We start from the raw sequence: 14,428 nt of genomic DNA, 5'->3' as shown, positions 1-14,428 counted from the left end.
TAACTTACCTCGCATCCAAGCAACGTTTTCTCTTCGTACTTGCTCCGTTTGACCCGCTTCCTCCCAAGCCTCCATCTAGCTTGTCAAGAGTCAAACTATCATATAGTATTCACAAGGTGATTAGGTTAGTTGTTCTAGATCATAACCTTTACGCCTTATGACACTTTATACTACTTTTCTTACCGAACTCTATTATAGGTCGGTTTGACTTTTAAGAGTCAAGGCGCCTTATAGCATATGAAATTGAGAAACTAAGTTTGACAAACTTATGTTGGCGTTCCGCCCTTTACCCGATGGCTCTATTCTTAGGCCACCAAATGAACTAATATTTAATCCGAGTTCATGCTATTTTTTTCATATTAAGTTATCTTAGCTCTCAATTGTTAACGTTACATTATTCTTTCTTTACGCAAAATCAACGGGTGTTCATCTATAAATGAAACCCGTTTCATCATGTTATTAGGCATTTATCCAAATATCTATTCTAATCAAGTTCTATCTACGAACTAGTAGGTACCCAATTTCACTTAGGCATTACATCGAACACCTTATGGGCATGAAATTTTTACTCCTAGCAATCAAGCTCATGACTAACTACTTAGCCAAGATTAACATTATTTTCAAGTTCCTTACATCTAGCATGCATAACAACACCTAGATTCGTTTAAAAAAATCAATAACACCCGTTTCATGATCAAGATTCTAGTATTCTTAATCTCTCTACAAGACCAATCTAACAGATATGTGGGTGATTCTCAATTTCATGTATATGTACATCAATACATCAAATTATTGATTAGGGTTCATTCCTAATCATGAATTTATCATAGTTTCATTCAAACATCTAACATTCAAGCTCCAATTTCGACTTCATATGTTCATCAAGAAATCAAAACATCTCTAAATTACAAAATTTTACATACCTTGAGATCCCCACGACTAGGTGATCACGAATTTGTAATCATGCAGACGATTCGGGCTTGATTTGAGCTTCAATTTTGGGTTTAAACTTGAACTAGGGTTTCACCCCTGTTTTCTCCCCCTGGTCGCACGCACACACACACACACTCTTAGTGTGTGTTGTGTTTTTAATTGTTTATTTTTAATAAACATGTTTGCTTATTTAGCGATAATAGTCCCTCGTCTTTCATTTGTTTCAAAAGAAGCTTTAATTCATTATTCATCATTTAGTCACATATTACTAACTAGGTAAATTATTCCTAGTTAGCTTAATGAGTTTGGGAGATCATGAACCGTTTTTATTTTAAGTCTCGTTAACTCGGGCCTTTTATAAACTTATTTCCTTAAAAGTATTCATTCATGTTTTATTAAATATTAGGTTTATTTATTTAAATCCAAATATTTACCGGGTTACCTCTACCGCTAACGGTACTTTAACGTCTTTTAGCATTAACGGGGTTTGATTACCAAACCCGTTTTCGGGGTGTTACAAGAAATACTAATTTAGGGCTGAAATCCAGAAGCTCGAGGTGGAGTTCTGGAATTTGAAAATGGACGGACTGAAGATTCCTGAATATGTCCAGCGATTTCATGACTTGTCTAGGGTCGTCCCCTACTTAGTCAAACCGGAATTCAAGAGGGTTGAACGATTCATTTGGGGACTCGCACCTCAGATCAGGAGCATGGTTACTACCTCAAATCCCTCAACCATTGCAGAGGCTATCGATTTGAGTGTCACTCTTACTGAAGAAGCTCTACGCATGGGAAAATTTTCAGAATCTGAGGATAACAAGAAAGAGACTCATGTGGAGTCATCAGGCAACAAGAATAGGAAGTCTTCAAACCTAAAGTCAATCACCCAAGTCAGCTATGAAAGCTCTAAGGCAAACAAAAAAAAGAAAGTGAACCCGCCGCATGGCAGGAAACCTGATGGAGCCACTAATAAGACCGGTAGTAGGGTTTACTTGGGAACTAAGCCGAGGTGCGGGGAATGCACTTTTCACCATGAAGGTCGATGTCTGAGGCCTATGTGCGAAAAGTGTGGAAAAGAAGGGCACAGGACGCCTGCTGGGTAAAGGATCCAAATGGAAGAGATAATAGAGTACCAGGTTGCTACAGATTTGGTGAAGCAGGGCACTTTAGGAAAGATTGCCCTAGGGAGAATCAAGCAAGGAAGGGTCTTCACGACCGGAGCTCGTGAAGCATGCCAGGATCCAGATGTGGTTAAGGGTACATTCCCTATTAACCAACCTTATGCATCTATTTCTGATTTATACTGGCACAACTTTAACCGTGTATGCTTAAAACTTAAGAAACTGCTTCGCCTAGTTTCAACTAGAATAGACGTCCCGTATTCTTTAGAATGGGCACATAGAAGGCTGGTTTAGGCAGACGAAGCAATTAAGGATTATATTCTGGGGACTCAGAAGGCTGGAACCTTCTGTTACCATTGACGTAGGAAGTCATGATATGATATTCAGCATGGATCGGAAATCCAAGTATACAGCTGAAGTCGTTCGATATAAGAAAATCAGTCGCATCCTTCTTGTGAATGATGAAACATTTATAGTGCACAACCTTCCTGCAAAGGGTGCAAGGGTGCTAGACCCCATAAGGCAGCGGATCTGCGACATCTCTTGATGGTCGAAGAGACACAGAAGCGCCTCCGAGTAGACTGCGTAGCCTTCCTAGCTCATGTTGCCAATAAGGAGACCAAGGAGCCAGAACCTGAGAACATCCCCGTGACAGAAGAAGTTCCAGTAGCCTTTCTGAAGACTTGCTAGGAATACCTCCACAACGACAAGAGAAGTTTAAGATGAACCTCGTGCCGGAAGCGGCATCAGCACCGAGTGACGCCTTACCGACTAGCTTCGTCCGCGAAGCATGAGCCTCCGAAATAACTGCAAGAGCTGCTAGACCGAGGAAATTAAGGACATGACACCCTTAGTTAAGGACACAAAGAGAAAGTTTACAGTTTCCATTTTGCATAAATTCCAGAGAATTGGATATCAAGGATTGGTATTCTTTGCCAAGGATTGATGACTTGAACAGACCAATCGTCAGGTTATCGTTACCATTCGAAGATCGACTTGAGGACAGGATGTCCTCAACTGTGAATACAAAAGGGAAATATCCCTAAAATGACCTTTAGGACTCGCTTCGAGCATTACGAGTTCCTTGTCGTACCATTTGGCTTAACACATGCATCTACAATATTCATGGACCTTATGAATCGAACGTGTAAGCCATACCGAGATAGATCATGATTATATCTATTGACTACATTCTTATATGGCCAACGACCAAGGAAGGCCGTGAGCAACAGCTGCAATTTACCTTGCAACTCTTAGAGAAAGAACAGTTATGTGCTATGATGACGAAAAGCGGATTTCGAATTCGCAAAGTGAGAATTTTAAGATACATGGTGGATAAGAACGAGATTCATGACAACCCTGCAATCAAGAGCTAAGGAGTTAGAGTTGCAATTATGTGACGCTTCTTGACAAAGTCTCGATGGCACGTCGATGCAACGAGACCACAACACTGCATACGCGGCACATTAATTAAGGAATCATAAGAAGAAACCTTGACCTAGATACAGTGATTGCGCACCGCAAATTTGACGTCAGTACCTGTAAGAAAAACGTTGCACGACTTTTACTGATCATAAGGGTTGCAGCACACCGTTGATCGTAAAAACTTGAATATTAACGTAGATGGACTAAGCTACTGAACGATGTAGGCTATATGGACATGATATGTGCTTGTGTGATAAACTTTGATGAAAAGTTGGAACACTCACTTGCCCTTAATGAAGTTTTCCTACAACAGTATTTATCATACCGTCGTTTAAACCGCTTCGTGTGAAGCTTTAGATGGAACATAATAAGTCGATCCCCGTCGTGTTGAATGGAGACCAGAGATAAACAATCTACTGGCCCGAGTTGGTCCAGGGAAAACTAGAGGCAAGGTCGTTCAGATATGTGATCATATCAAGACAGCCCGCGGAATACAGAAAGATCGCGCCGATGAGCGGCGGAAATCGTAAGAATTTGATATAAGAAGTATGACTTAAATGGGAGCCTCGCCTAGAGAAGACGTGGTATGATTTGAAAAAAAATGTAAAGGTTGGACCCCGATGTAGGGATCGGAACCATTGTTCACAAGATGAAACTTCCAGAAAAGGATCAGTAGTGATCGCGACACATTCCATGTGTCTAGTCTTTAAAGGAGTCTGACTCAAGGAACAGTCGTTGTTCCCGCAAACAAGAATCACGTCAATGACAAAACAACAAAATTACTATAGAACCTGTTAAGGTTACGAACCAAGAGTCCACAAGACACAGAAAAGACGTAATTGAATTACTTGAGTACGATAGAATTCATGTCATGACCCAGAGTTACATGGGAACATAAAGATAAATCTTGAACCTAAGTGACCACATCTGGTTCACAACTCCCCTGCGACCAATGGCATCGCTTGAATTTCGGGACGAAATTCTTTTAATGGGGGGAGACTGTGACAACTGTCACTTTTCCGTACATTCCGTACACTAAATGAACAGTAATCTGTGCTTTAATAATTGTGCATGATCTAGTTTACAAGACAAATGAATTTTTTATTACTGTTATATACATACAATGGCATTTCATGTTGCAAGACTTTATTCGTTGCTACATGCAACACAATATAGTTCTAATAATACGCAGAACAGAATTGGCACCATTACCAGACAAACTAAAAATGCTGACAAAGTTCAGTACATAGACAGACGGTATTTTAAGGCCCAGTATGAGCCAGAGACCAAATGATACACTAGTATAGTGTGTAGGGAAGTAAGGACCCCAAGACTGCGTGCCTAAGTGATAGTTTAAGTGCCGGAAAGTGCCTAAAACTCACACAAAATGCAGAATTCTGCATATTTCAGCAAAATTCAGCATTTTAATAAACTAGTAATGTGCAAAAATATGGTAAAATGGTCCTGTATGCTTTCCTAAGTGTCGGGAATTAAAAGTGTCACAAAAGGGTACTTAAAAAGCATTAAATGGTATAACTTGACACTTTAACGAATCGGTATCTAACTGAACAACCGTACATTACACGGAACACCAAAATATTGCTAAAAGCATTGTTTTACTTTTTTTGAGCTAGTTATGGTTCCCGAACACTTTAACACACTACATAATGCAACCTACACATAAACACTAGATTTTTACACTTAAACCCCCACCAATTACCTACTTATCATTCAAATTACAATTAACCCCCTCCCCCATGCTAGTAATCGGCCCATATAGTGGCCCCACCTCAAAGATTTCTTCAATCTTCCTAAATCCTTCTATAATCTTTCCTTGGGATTTTCTTAGATAATGTATGTACTTATGGAGACACTAAAACCAATGGATATTAGAGATTAGGGGATTATAAGTACACAAGATCACCATCATCTTCACAACACTTCACAACTTCTCCTCCTCCCTCAAAGCTTCGGCCGAAAACCCTCCAAACATCACCACCATTTTCGATCATCAATCATCCAATCCAAGGTTATCTCAAGGTGCTCAAAGGTGATTAAGGAAGTGTGGAACTCTCAGATCTTGAAGGACCTCCTTTGTTTGCTTTTATCCACTCCATATTCACCATTGCTTCTTCCCTAGCTTGAAGCTAGTAGTAAGCTTCTTGTAACTCTTATTACTTCATGTTTTTAGTGGATAAAAGATGTATTATGTTGAAATAACAAGAACACTAAAAGACTTGAACTTGAATCTTGAAACATAAGATGAAATATGATGATACATAAATGATATGGTGTTGTTTAGTGCATGAATAATGTTTGTTTGATGATTTCTTGAGATGATGATGTTAATCATCACATGAAGCTTGCTAGATGATGTTTAAAAACCTAATCTAGCAAGTGGAAGGATGATCATATAACAACATATGATGATCATCTTCTTGTGAGCACATGAACTTGATTAATAAAAATGATTTCTTGTAAAATAATAAACAAAGTAAGCTAGTAAACTTGTAGATTCAAGATTTACAAATGATTTTCCAAGAAAACTAAGTTTAAAAAGATGATTTGTGAAAGATCATGTTTTCTATTAAACCTACACTATTTTTAGTGACAAAATAAGTGTAGAAATACTTTTGAAACAAGAAGATCCAATAAATAAACATTTTTGTAAAATATGTTTACAAGTTGTAAACATCTAAAACTTCCAAAAATGAAGTTTATCAGGAAGTAAACATATTTTGGAGGGTAACTAAGGCTACTAAACACTTTACCAAGTTACTACGCATTTTTGTGAAAGATCAAGTTCATGTATTTATGTAAGTTGTATAGTTTTTACACTTGGTAAGTGCAAGATGTTTAGGGTATGATTGTTAATTGTTTGAATGATTTTTGAAAAGAAAATGATATGCTAAATAGCATGGACACCTCCATTTACAAAGGAAACTATGGCGAAATTTCCTAAAAATACCAACACTTAGAAAATATTTTCTAAACAAGTGTTTACTAGTGTATTTTAAACTATGTTTTTCAAATATAAACTTTGCGATAATTTTTGTAACAAAATACAAATATTTGAGGTTGGATTTTGTAAATAAAACTGGATAAATATATATTTAAAATATATATTTTATATTAAGACACTTGTGTGAATATTTGAATACTTTATGAATAGTTATATTATTTTAGATAAAATAATATAACTTAACAAATACCATGAAATTGCAACTCCAAATTAATACCAAAAATCACAAGGAATAGATATTTAAGTTACACACTTGATATTGTGAAACCGAACGCAAAAACGTAACTGACGAAATATTCTGAAAAATACCGTTACAATATATTTTTGGTAAATATTATTTTGGGTACAAGAAGTGAAAATATGATTTTTGTAAAATATTACTAAGTTATATCATATTTTCAACAAGAAGAAAATATATTATTTTTGGGAAATAAAAATATATTTCTTAGAATATTTAGAAGATATATGATTTTTTAGAAAAATATATATTTTCTTGACAATACATTATTTTTGGACAAAACAAGTCTATATATATTTTCTAAGTGAAATTTGAAAATATATTATCTCGGGAACTACAAATACAAGAATAAAAAGATACATGTATGAAATACTCCCATCCTTGGGAAGGAAATACGTAAATAAATACTTGAGAAGTATTATAACTCCGGATAATGTTAAAGACATAAAGGAAACGTAACTCAAAACATGAATACTAAGGCAAGGCACAGCCCGCTCATCTAATAGACCCTAGCACATTGTAGGTAGTCGTGTTTGCTGACGAGATTTGAGTTACGAGTACTGAAGACGCAAAACAGTGAGTTTATGCTCCCCCTTTTCTTTAGCTATTTTTGGTTTCATAACTCTCGGGGGTGGAATACATGTTACGAATACTTAAACGGTATGAAATGCCTATGAAATACTAGATCATGTGAGCATAGACTTAATATTGAAATGCCATTAATACTTAATTAGGGACGAGGGTTAGATCTAACGGGTACGACCGAACCCCACTCATGGCCACAACTAGTACCAAGTAGTGCTTCGGAGTCCCTGTCGAGGTTAATCGACACAGTCGAGGTTAATCGACATGGTCGAGGTTAATCACGGTCGTGGGCAGTCGAGGGTAATCGACACAGTCAAGGTTAAATTGACACAGTCGAGATTAATCGACACAGTCGAGGTTAATCGACATAGTCGAGGTTAATCGACACAGTCGAGGAAAATCGACAAGGGTATATGCCTACTCAATACGAGTGCTCCCTATGTCCTCACATGCCTTAAAATCCTTGTAAAACATTCATGTTCATACACGCTTTTCATACCTGTTTACAAAGGAATCTCTCAAAGATTTACAGGATTTCAGTACTAATACAAAACGCATGAACTCGCTCAACTTTTGTTGATGTTTTCCAAAATTACATGTATTTCAGGTGACAGGATGGATCTTGGGCGCGGGTGTTGTAACTAGAAGTAGACTTCAAGTTTAGATGTCATCCACTTTTGTTGGTTTGTAACCTAGTCGAAGGTTGTGATTTAAAGCTTAAACAACCAGTGTTTGTAATACTCAAATTTTATGAATGGATGAACATAGTTTTAATCATGTAGTTGTTTATTACGATTGAATGCAATGATATTAAACAAGTCACACATCATACGCTTCCGCAAAAGTCAGGGTGTGACATACATGACGTCAAAAAAAAGTCATTATATAAGCAGAACAGGTAAACAAAACTTACCACTCCACACGTTCTCTAAACACGCCACCCATCGTCTAAAACGCCATAAAACTTAAAAAAATGGCTTAGAGTATTGCATGGAGGTTTGAAGAGAAAATTTACAACAGATGATGATGATGATGACGATGATAATGATGATGATGATGATATTGACGATACTGGTCTACCAATAGTTACCAGTTGGGGTTTGGATGAACAAGCAAGAATAGTTAAAGTGACTTATTGACACGGGGTGGGATATTCATTGCCGATGGACGAAATGCTGAACACAGAGAGACTACATCTTCTTGAAACAGCTCTGTGATTTATCACCTTCGAACGATGTAAGATCTAGGGTTGTCATGATATTTAAGTATAGGTTTCAACACAGACGAGACGAGATAATGGTGTTATACGCCAATGCACAATATGATGATGATGAATCTGAAGAAACTGATGGGTACATCTCTGATGTAATCCCATACAAAAAAGACTATTAGTTTGTTTTGACTTCATCTTATTGTAATCTTTTGAATTAATAATGAATTATAATGAATTATTAAGAACACCATGAATGCTAAAAAATTTACCTTTATAACATATATGAGATTAATATATGAGATTAATTCAACTGGTGAAATCTACAAAAACGCCAAAAAAATTGTAAAGTTTGAATTATTAAAGGTATATAATGAATTTAGTAACACCATGGACGCCAAAATGTTAGAATTATTAATTAATTTTAATGAATTTGGGAACGCCATAAACACCAAAATATTTACAAGGTAACACAAAAACGATTAATTCAATGAGGAAGATCTAAAAAAGAGCAATAAAACGTGTTAGTGCACTACATCTGTCGACTTCGTCTTGTATCGAGTCTTAGTTTTAGATTGTTAGATCAGGGCATGTTTTATGAGAAAATAGGATAGCATATAGGTTTAACCTGGTAGGTCCACTTATGTATCACTAGGAGGTCTGCTTATCTGTCAGGTCCGCTTATGTGTCACTAGGAGGTCCGCTTATGTGTCAGGTCCGCTTATGTGTTAGGTCCGCTTATGTGTCAGGTCCGCTTATGTGTCAGGTCCACTTATGTGGACATGTACCTTGGAGGGAACCTCAACACCTATAAATAGGTGCACATAAGCGAACCATAAAGGGAGATCACCTTGTATTCCACGCCGAAGTGCTGCCGGTGTGAAGAACGTGCTGTAAACATTGTCATATCAATAAAATCAGTAGATTAAGTGAATTGCAAGCTGTCTCTACCTCCGTTTCTTGTTATTCCGCACCTGAAACGAAGTTGAACACCTCTGAACGACTCATTCGGGTCAGATCACGATCCTACAAGTGGTATCAGAGCTTCAGGAGGAGGAGTTCTGCAGAGAATAGCTGGATTTCATCTAAAATTCTTACTTCTACACCTTCTTTCTTCATCAAAACGAGATTTAACGGTCGGAATCTGCTCAAAATTTCACAGGTTGTAGGTAATTGATCATAGATAAACCCTTGAAAATTTGACACTGAAATTTGGACTAAAAATGGGTCAAATTAGTCTCCGAATAGGTTCCGCTTTTTCGAACAAATAGTAGATCCGCTCCAAAGATCATTCAAGTTCGCTTATTTGGACATATTTTGAGTAGGTCCGCTCCAAATTGCATGAAAGGTCTGCTCCAAAGACACTTTATCAATAGTTCCGCTCATCTAGTCAACCTGGTCCGCTTTTAGTGACAAAGTTCAGTAGGTTCGCTTAAATATACCGACTGCTTGAATTTTATTTCGGGTGATAAAGTGCATCGAGTTGTGTGATTCTTTAATCGAAGTGGTCAGTAGGTTGGGAAAAGATATCACATGTGTTTGTGCCAGTTTGCATTAAAGCATTCACACTTTGTCGGATAAGTGGATTTGTGTCAGTTCATGTGATCAATATTTTTGTTCAAGGTTGCGGCCCAATCAATATCATTTATTAAAAGAGCCCATATTGAACATTTAAAAGTTGTCAGCCATTGGGTTTAAATACCGATATAGTGTATGTGATTGTTTCTGAAATAGTGGGTATATCGGTCCAAGAGTGTTGTCAGTTTTTGTAATGTGACTATCTCGGCCCATGTGACTTTGTTTTTGGAGGCCCAATCATATTATCTTGATACTTTGAAAGGTGTCAGCTTTGTGGGATTGAGATTTGCAATTGCATGTAATTATCATCGGCCAAATCATTGTTTAGTGCAGCCCACTTCATACTTGGAACAATTGAAAGTGTGTTTTGAGTGAAATTTGTCGAGACTATTTGAGGAACGTACTAAGTCGTCATGGATACTGAGTTCTACAACGCATTTGCAACATCATCTGGTCCAGGTGCTATTGCCCAAGCAACGAACTTAGAAAATGAAACGGGAACCACCCAGAAGCCCCCGAAATTGATGAGTATCGAAGAACACTACGGGTGGAAATATAGATTCGAGAATTGGGTTTAGGCGAACCATCTTAGGTCATGGGAATGCATTTTGAAGAAATACGTGTTGCCTAGAACAGATTTGCAGGTTCTCAAAGAGTTATCAGAGTTCACAGATCAGGAACGGGTGATGTACAAAGCCGAGAAGATGATGATCAATTTATTGCAGCAAGCAATCAAAGAAGATATATTCATATTGCTTCAGCATGACAAAACTGCAAAGTCAATCTGGGATGCTCTTAAAGTTAAATTTGAGGGTAGTGAGAACATGATAAAGAGAAAGAAAGTGTTGCTAAAGAAAGAGTTTGATCTGTTCAGCAGCTTACCGGGAGAGGATACAAAGAAGCTGATTGAACGTTATTGTCACCTTGTACGATCAATGTCGATGTTGAGTATTACTAAAGATCGTGAAGAGTGGGTAGATAAACTTGCTGATGCGTTACCACAGAAGGAGCGGGGAACATATCTGGTGATTCTGAAAAACACGGGTGTTTATGATGGATTAACGATTTCTCAGTTTATCGAAAAGATCGAGAGTCGGGATTTGGAACAGCAAAAGATCGCGAGGATGAATAGTCCGAGTGGTCAAGGATGTGAAGATGTACTATAAAGGTAGTATTCCAGTTCCTGAAGCTGAGAGAAGTCCGAAAATTCAAACTGCGTTCAGTGCTGAGGATTCATCAGAAAAGGCTGATCAGGGTTCTGGCAAAAGCAGCAGTGGATTCTCATCATTTCCGAGTGTTAATCCTAAAGAGTCAAATTCAAGTTTTCAGTCACAAAGCACAAAAACGGGAAATGGATATGTGATTCAGTGTAACATCGCGCTAAATCTTCCAGAAGGCCAAAGCTTTTCAGAAGACACTGCTAAAGACCACATGGCTCTACTTGGTTCTGTATTGTTATCTTATGAGGGTCTAGTAGCTGGTCGGATCGGAAATCCTATGCTCACCAAAGAGATGGAATTAATGGATATCAAATGGTGTCTTGCAAGTGTTCTTCGATGTGCTGAAAAGTTCAAAACAATCACCCGGAGAAATGACTTTCTTAATGCTCATGTATCTACTTTAGGTTTTGATAAATCTAAAGTTACTTGTTTTCGATGCAGGGAGAAAGGCCATTTCAAACGGGAATGCAAGAATAGAGAAGCTAGTGGTGCTCAGAATCCATATGGTAAAGATGATTACTATCGGAAAGCCATTTATCAGCAGGTTGGTCAATCACAAGATTCACAGACGGCTTATGGTAGAAAGATTGAAGATTCTAAGAGAGCGTGTTTGGTAAACTTCAACTGGAGCAACTACATATCTCCTGATAGAAAAGCGTGTATAGTTGATCAAGATGATGAAAGACTGCCTGAAGGATTCAGCTGGGATATGTTCGTTGGTGAAAAGGGAGAATACAAAGCCTTCATCGCCAAGATTGTCAAAGAGCCAGATATGTTTGCTACCTGGATGAAGTCTATTGGAGTGAATGTGAAGAGTAAGGATGAAAAGTTTGTTACTTCTGATGAAAGCTCAGAAAGTTCTGATGAAAAGTCACAGATTTCAGATGAGAGTGGACAAAATGTTGTTAATTCAAAAAAAGAAGTTGTATTTGATCAAACACCGTCAGATTCTTGTTTATCAGATGCTGATTCAGAAAAATCTGTACAGTTTGATCAGTCACCAGTTGATAGTAGCAGAGATGATGAGGAAGAAAAACATATCAATATTGCAAAATCTCATCTTTCTCCTGAAAGTTTTCATTTTTATTTTGCAGAACGCTTGGAGAAACTGAAGGAGAAAAGAGCTGCTAAAGAACAACAAAAGAAATCTGAAGATGATTTCAAAATGTTAAAAGTATTGCTGAGAAGATTACTGAAGTTGAGAAAGTAATTGAAGCTGAGAAGGTGAAAGAAGAAGAAAAGGTGATTGAAGTTGTGAAAACAATCGAGGTTGAGAAGATTGTTGAAGTCGTCAAGCCTTGCACAAAGTGTTTGGAAGCTTGCAAGGAATGTGCAGCAAAAGATGACTTAATAGCTGAGTACGAGAAGAAGAAGGAGCAGTTACTGTTCAATCTCAACTATGTAAAAAAATCATATGATGTCTTGAACAAAACAGTAACTGGTCTCCAAAAGACAAACTCAGAGAGAGAACAAGCACTAACGATGATGAATGCAGTCATGATGACAAAGCAGAAAGCTATCAACTTTTACATCGAAGAAAGTGCTAAGTGGAAGCAAGAGTTGGAGACAGAAAAGATCGAGAATGAGAGAATTAGACGTTTGTTACAAAGTTATTCTAGTTCTGATTATCCCATTGATCGTATTTACCCAACTATTGTAGGAATGGAAGCTTTTCAAGACGAGAAGCCAAAGAAGAAGAAAGATTGTGGTAAGAAACCGACTGTTAGCTATAACAAGTGTTCGCCTCTAATTTGGGAAGGGTATTCTCCTAGAAAACCAAACAAGGAGCAACTTGAGAAAGCAGTCAATATAAAGCTAAAAACCGACACAACTGACGTTTTACCAGATAACATTGATGTCACGTTTACCTCGTCCGATACCGATCATGAGTCTGAGTTAATTAAAAAGGTGGTCGATCAGGTGTTGGATACTGATGAGGAGTCCGAGTCAAAATCTGAGTCTGGAGGGTCAAATTCGTCAGTCAACAGTCAAAATTCGTCAGTTAAACAGTCTTACAGTAAAGAATTTTTATTATCGAAAGCAAATTTGGATGATGAAACATTTGAAGTTGTATACACTTTAAATGATTTGGACAAATTATGCTATGACAACGAATTTCCAATAAGAAGTGTTCGCTTTGATAAGATCAAAAAGGTTTTCAAAATGACAGAAATCAATATTTCTGAAATAAAAAATTTAAATCTTACTGAAAAACCTAAAAAGTACACTTCAAGAGTTCAACAACGTCTAAACAAGAAAAAGGGTTACAATTCTGGTTCTGGTTTTCAAAAGAAACCTAACCAAAATCGTAGCTACAAAAAGAAAGGATTAGGCTTTGTTCCACCAGAAAATTATAAAAATGATAAAAATTCTAAAACAAAAACAGAATTTGTGTCAGGTGGAAGCTCAGAAGATGAACAGAAGAAACCATTCTGTAGACACTCAAATCAAGAGTTTCTTGCTGAAAGAAAGAAGAATGGAACTGAAGTGTTTTATCAAAGAGAGACTCGAACCTGTTACAAGTGCAATGAAACTGGTCACATTGCATGAAACTGTTCGACAAATGCAAAAACAAAACAGGGAGTTTCTCAAAAATTAAAAGAAAAAGTTGTTGATGTTGAACCACCAACCAATAGACTTAAAATTTTTGAAAATTCAACATATGAGGTTGGTGAGTGTTCTAAAAAGAATTTTTATAAAAAGAAAGAAAAGGACAACCAAGTATGGGTTGCTAAGAAGGTTGATGTGAATGTTGGCAATGAATCTGGTTCCACAAAGCCAGAAGAGCCACAGGTTGAGGAGAAAATTTCAGTGAATGATGATGACTTTCCATCACTGAAATTTGAAGAAGTTAAAAAGAAAATTGGAAAAGTTGATATTTCAAAACAGTTTTACATTGAGAAAAAAGAATTTGATGTCGAGAAAACTTTCAATGGAAGTGTAAAGAAAATTTTTGGGAAAATGTTGAATGGGAAAGCAAAGGGGGTTAAAGATTTTTATGCGACTAAAAAGGCAACATACAACCCCACTGCGCAAGAGTTGAAAGCCATCAAGTCTGAAAAGACTTGGATGGAAGTTTGTTTTCCATGAAGTCTT

The sequence above is a fragment of the Helianthus annuus genome, chromosome 11, assembly GCF_002127325.2.
Source record: "Helianthus annuus cultivar XRQ/B chromosome 11, HanXRQr2.0-SUNRISE, whole genome shotgun sequence".
NCBI lineage: Eukaryota > Viridiplantae > Streptophyta > Magnoliopsida > Asterales > Asteraceae > Helianthus > Helianthus annuus.
Note: the sequence above shows the minus strand (reverse complement) of the source record.